This window comes from Macrosteles quadrilineatus, unplaced genomic scaffold, assembly GCF_028750875.1.
Source record: "Macrosteles quadrilineatus isolate MER2022 unplaced genomic scaffold, UCM_ALF_1.0 Scaffold_7__1_contigs__length_78375512, whole genome shotgun sequence".
Taxonomy (NCBI): domain Eukaryota; kingdom Metazoa; phylum Arthropoda; class Insecta; order Hemiptera; family Cicadellidae; genus Macrosteles; species Macrosteles quadrilineatus.
In genome coordinates this window covers 15,150,489-15,156,488 of record NW_026542600.1, presented here as the reverse complement: position 1 = coordinate 15,156,488, position 6,000 = coordinate 15,150,489, and the positions used below count along the sequence as shown (strand labels likewise).

Below are 6,000 nucleotides of genomic sequence, written 5' to 3'. Positions count from 1 at the left end.
ATAATGACGATGTCAATTACAATAATGTATTGTTTAAACACTGAATAAATGACTACTCAATGAAGTTTTGGCGTATTCAAAATGAAGAGGAGTAGGCTAAGTTAAACCAGATTAGCTTTGCTGAAAGGTTCTAGAGAATTTAATGTTATTCTAAATCATAACTTCTCGATTGATTGGGATTTAAAAGAAAGATTCACAGAACACTATATAAGGTTTGAATATTATTTAGGATTATATAAATAAATCTTGTTATATATTACTTCATATTTATTTCAATATGAGCTAAAATTACAAATAATGTGGACAATATAATAACAGAAAACGCATCTTTTTTTTACACATATATTCAACACTATTTAGCAAACCTGGAGGCAAATAACCTCAATGAAAATCTGGCTAAATACATTAAATTGCATTACGTAAGAATGAGGCTTCTGATTCTATTCCATAAATATTGAAAAAAAAAATCTTTTAACAGTACAAAATCTTCAACATAAAATGAACCTCCTTAAATAATTCTAAATGAATAGATACAATGTTTTGTAACAACTTAAAGAAATTAAAACATCTTACAGTGACACAAAAAAAGCTGTAATTTAATTTTCTTAAGATAAAAATCACTGTGTTTGTGGATAACTCTTCATAGGCGGACTGTGTTGAGTGGAGTAGCGTTTAGAACGAACACCACCGTCCTTCCTCTCACTGCCTGCAGACACACAACCGTACAATGAATAACTTTATATGCTATGCTTTAATCATTCATTTTGTCAAAATAAACTAAAATATACATCAGATTTTGTTTAGTAACACACTGTAATATTTAGAACTTAGGAGATTAGAAGCTGAGATATTCTCCAGAGCAGTGTTTCCCAACCTTTTTCCGTTCAGGGCACACTAACTAGAACAAGTTTGTAGTCACGGCACACTTGTATACAAAATATCGTTGGTAAAAATTACATTTAGTAAGTGCATAAAAAACTCTTTTTACAATTACATCTTACTCCGTAAAACCTATTTTTTTATTTTTTACTAGTATATATATATATATGTATATAATATAAAAGTGGATTTACCAAGGTAAAAAATATAAAACTCACATTTGTTATCTAACATGTGTACATTATTTAGTGTTCATTATGTGGAAAGTTTTAAATTATAAAAAAACATTGAGCTTGATAAAATTTTTTTATGAATTTACCAATAATGAGTGAGAAATATTTAATAAACCCTGGTTTCAGTTCTAGTAGGAAATTTGTGCTCGACGTTTTCTCATTAAAAGTTTCTTTCTTGATCAAAAATTGTTAAACTACTTAAAATTTCGCGGCACACCTACAGAGGCCTACCGGCACACTGGTTGGGGAACACTGCTTCAGAGCATATACTAGTAACTGCACTAAACGCATATACTAGTAAATACTAGTAAACACATTAAAGCAATGAGCTAATAATTAGAAAATTAGGTTAATTAGGATATTTAAAAATCAGTTTATGTAGCATAAACCAAAATTGCAATAGGTGTAAACTTCAATCTTAAATGGAATTTTCTTATTTCACTAATCTATTCTAAATTTAGGATGGCTTGGTTGAGCTTCAAGGCAATAACTGGCTGAAGTTCTGCTTCACCACTATTTTACCCAATTCTCAAGCAGAAAACTGTAAGGCAACATTCATTAATAATATGCTCTGTAAGGTCAAATTTCTCTTTCTTTTTTGGGTTGGATAGGCCATTAAGAAGTTATCCTAACAAGAATACCAGGATAAAATCAACTATGCCTATGCCCTATGCTATGTTTTGACTATGCCAAACAAATATCAACATGTTACACATTTCATGACCAATGTCTGAATATAAAACTTCTAATCAAAACTTGAAATTAAAAAATCACTTCTAATCAAAATATTAACTCAACCAATATTTTAGAAGCTGAATGATTACTAGATTTTTTAAGTAAACAACAAGGAAGCAGTTTCGTTTACGCTAAGCAGGGTCTTTTTAAGTAAGGGCCATTTATGTGTATAGCTCCATAGTTCACGTACGTGCGCTGAAACTAGGCTCCTCGCCACTTACATGTGAGAACAGAATGACACCATTTGCAGGTCTCTAGCAAAGCGTACACGTCTTCTGTTCACAAATGATGCCAGTAAGCATTGAAAAGCCCCGTTGCAACTTACATGCGAACTAAGGGGCTATACGCAAAAATGACCCTTACTTAAAACACAACATTCGAAGGTCTTTTTCACCCTTGATTTGAACAAGGAAATCTAACACTTAAAAATTAACAAACCAAGCTTTCATGACACAAATGTAAATTACTTACTTGGTATGATGATTTCCTCGACTATATTGTTTGTATTATGGCTGAAGTCCTGTTCCAACATTTCAGCGGCATGCTTTAAACTGTCATCGACTGTCAAGCACACAGATATTTCTAAGTTAATGTTTGTTTATCATAGCATTTCCACTGGAAAGGTCATAACTGGCAAACAATTCAAAGACAATGTAAACAAATTCCTAACATAATCATAAATCGATGTAATGGCAAAACTAATTGTTTCTCCTAATATTGTTGGAATGAAAACAGATACAAAAACAACGATTATGTGTGATAAAGGCACCGGAATAATATAAGTAATCTCCAAGTAGTCATGGTACAGATTATTTTATTATTGTTTATTACTTGTGCATTAACGCTAATCTCAAACCCACTATTATAAAAGAGTTCTGACAAACTAAAAGCACTGACTGGATGAGAAGTTACTCGTATATCTGGTCCATCCATTGCTGTTCAAAACTTACTTCAGCTTTGTGAGATTATGTTGAGGAAGTAATGTATATTTTTAAACTCTGATTATATTTGTAATCTATGAAGACAGTTTTTTTTTAGTAAGAGCCGTTTTTGCGTTCAAAACCGTAGTTTGATTGTACGCCGCAACAAGGTTCCTCGCTACTTACTGGCATAATTTGTGAACAGAATGACACTTTTTGCAGCTCTGTTGCGGACATGTACATCAAATCTCTTGTCACGTGCAAGATAAGGTTAGTGATGAATTTTTTTATAACAAGAAACATATTCAATGCCGACATTCATAGTTAGATGACTGAAGTTTATGACCCTGATACAATGATAGCAGGGAAAGTGCAGAAATAGGCTAGAGAGTTGGCCTGATAAAAATGGGTGTGAAAACATTCTTTTTGGAAGAAATTGTGTTTTTGGTGGATACCCAGACTTTTCACAGAGGCAACGAAGGAAAAAGGATTTCATGGTCATTTGTACACTTCATAATAACCCATATATTCATCTCGCAATGAATGTTGGCATCGGATATTTTTCTTCTTAAAATCATAAATTGTAACACTTATCTCGCAAACGATTCATTAGTTTTTATTTTTTTAAACATACAGCAAAGCGTACATGTTAGCTACAGAGCTGCAAATAGTGTCATTCTGTTCACAAATGATGCCAGTAAGTGACAAGGAGGCTCGTTGCAGTGTACGATAAAACTATGGATATTTACACAGAAATCACCCACGGAAATATGGTTATTTTAAAGGAAAAAGTGTTTTGACACATAATGTTGTTTGGTGTGTCTAATGTATTCCTTGCTGTTTGACTGAAAAACTTATAGCCCACTGTAGTCCTAGTTGTTTATTACAAAATGTGTTGTGCCCACATATTCCCATTGGAATCGGTCTTAATTCATTTTAACCCAGTTTACCATGGTGTAATATATTTGTTAGAGTCGGACGGGTCCTGATATGTCAGGGAATTAAAAAAATATATACTAGCTCTTTGGACTAAAATACTTTTAATTCAGGATTTTCTCAGAACAAGATTAGTTCCACCTGTCAGTGATTTTGCCGCTAATATCCCTGATTGTGGAATACAATTATATGATGAAGTAAAACAGTGAAAAAAAACTAAAATGGATTGTGTTTGTCACATTGTCATTTGCAAGATTTTTTTTATTTTTTAACTAGCCTACTCAACATTTTTAAAGCAAGTTTAGAGTTTTTTGTTATATCGCGTAAGAAAAATTCCATTTCAAATAAAAATAAAATCCCGTCGATCTGTAGTTTGTAAAATCAAAACAAAAATTGCATACAGCAAAACGAGGCAAACTTAAACAGTTAATGCAGACTGTGGATTTCTGCAAAAGCTTACTTTGATTGTTGAGTGGTTTTTTCTTAAATGCGGGAGGAAGAGGTCCTCGGCCTCGGGATGCTGTAAAAAACTCCATGGTTGGTCTTTGCTTGCCTTTGCCTATAAATCCCCTTCCTCTCCCCACCACTCTCGCCCCAGAAGTGCCAACAACACCGGGGACCTTCTCAGCGACTCTGCGGATACAAACACTTACAATCAGCCTATATGTTACGTAAATTTACATTATGCTACAGTCTGTAGGCTACTGTGGCATTTATATTAATAAAGTGTAATTACAAAGTATACCAAAATATATATGTACATTGTTACAAAACAAAACAAAAAACACTCCAAAAACTTGTCGGCACAACTACATTTTAAAGTTTAAAATATGATATGACAATATTTTATCCTATAGCCCATTTCACAGGAGCAGGACTCTGCGGATACAAGGATACAATAATTTATAATCAATCTAAATCTATGATAATCGCAGATAGGGAGTGTTAAACCTAGTTTTGAGCATAAAAATGTATTCGTGCTAAAGGACTTAACTTTTACCAACAATACACATGTTTCAATATTCTTTAAAGAATAATGACATTGATTTTCTCAAACCATTATTTATACAGGACTAGAAATATAAACACAGTACAGAATCAAGTATGGGATCTTCAGTTATATGATCTACAACTTACACTGGCTGAGGTGGGATGCTATTAGAAGGTGGCGAGTCTTTGACTACTCTCCCTCTCTCCATCCTCTTTTCCTCCCCCTTGGATCTGTCTCTATCTCCACCTTCGCTTGTGGACTTCCGAGGAGCAGGGGATTTAGACTTCGCCCTGGGAGACTCATGTCTTTGTTGGTCCTAGGAACAAACATGTTTTGATGTATTGTTTAAGCTGATAAAGATATAAATGAACATATAAAAAAAAATGATCAAACAATTCCACACAGCTACAGCTTATGAACGCTTCATATTTCAGAATGACCAACACTGGCACAACAGGCTAGAATGCTTCAGTCCCTCCCCTAACCAACCCCGCATCAACCACCGATTGTATATTCCACCTCTGCCAAAAATAGAGAATGGTTTATCCCACTGAAGTCTCAAATCATTGGTTTACTGACCCTTTCAAAATATCCTGAGACAACTCTTATCCTCACGGCTGTATCAAAATGGAGTCTTGTCCCTGCAGGTCTAGTATTGCTCAGAGCCATATGTGAAATTCACACGGGAAAAGATCACTCTTTTCAGGTATATTTTATAGCATGATTGTACTACTGTGTAAATGATTTATTTCAATAATATTTGTATACATTAACATTAATAATTATATGTAATATTAATAAGCACGGAGAAAATTTAACATGATACGTAACTTTTCTAACAAAATACAAAATCCCAATTTAATTAAATATGCACTAATTGTCCAAAACTCTGGCCCTGTTAATATTTCATGTTGATCTGTTTCTAGTAAGCATCTTTAATCAATAGCCAAATAAAATTTTACATCAAGAATCAAACACATTTTTGACCGAACCAGCACCTTCGGATTTGAAAGCGAGCACTGCAATTACTTGGCTGATACAATCAATTGTTATGTTGGTGTAGTTGGTAGTTTTCATCCCTAGAATGGATTACTGTTTAATGTGTTTAATCTTACCATTTTAGGAGGATCGGAGGGAGTATGTTGTTGCTTGTCCCTATTACGTCCACGACTGCCAAGGTCAGGATTCTCTTCTTGTTTGTTTTTTAACACAGTTCGTTGAGGAGCTGTGTATTTGTTTGGCCCCCGTCTGTGTACAGAACATATCAATATGAAAAAAAATACTATCCACGAGTCAATTTTAATAT

The 6,000-nt window shown here is 33.6% G+C and overlaps 1 long non-coding RNA gene across 1 annotated transcript; it reads right to left on the bottom strand.

Moving 5' to 3' along the window:
• Positions 1-621: 621 nt before the first annotated feature.
• Positions 622-4,239, bottom strand: LOC128998447 (uncharacterized). Its single transcript, XR_008491205.1, has 3 exons — positions 4,164-4,239; positions 2,319-2,408; positions 622-706 (listed from the first exon to the last, which is right to left on the bottom strand). It is a non-coding gene; the product is annotated as an uncharacterized LOC128998447 (long non-coding RNA).
• Positions 4,240-6,000: the final 1,761 nt, after the last annotated feature.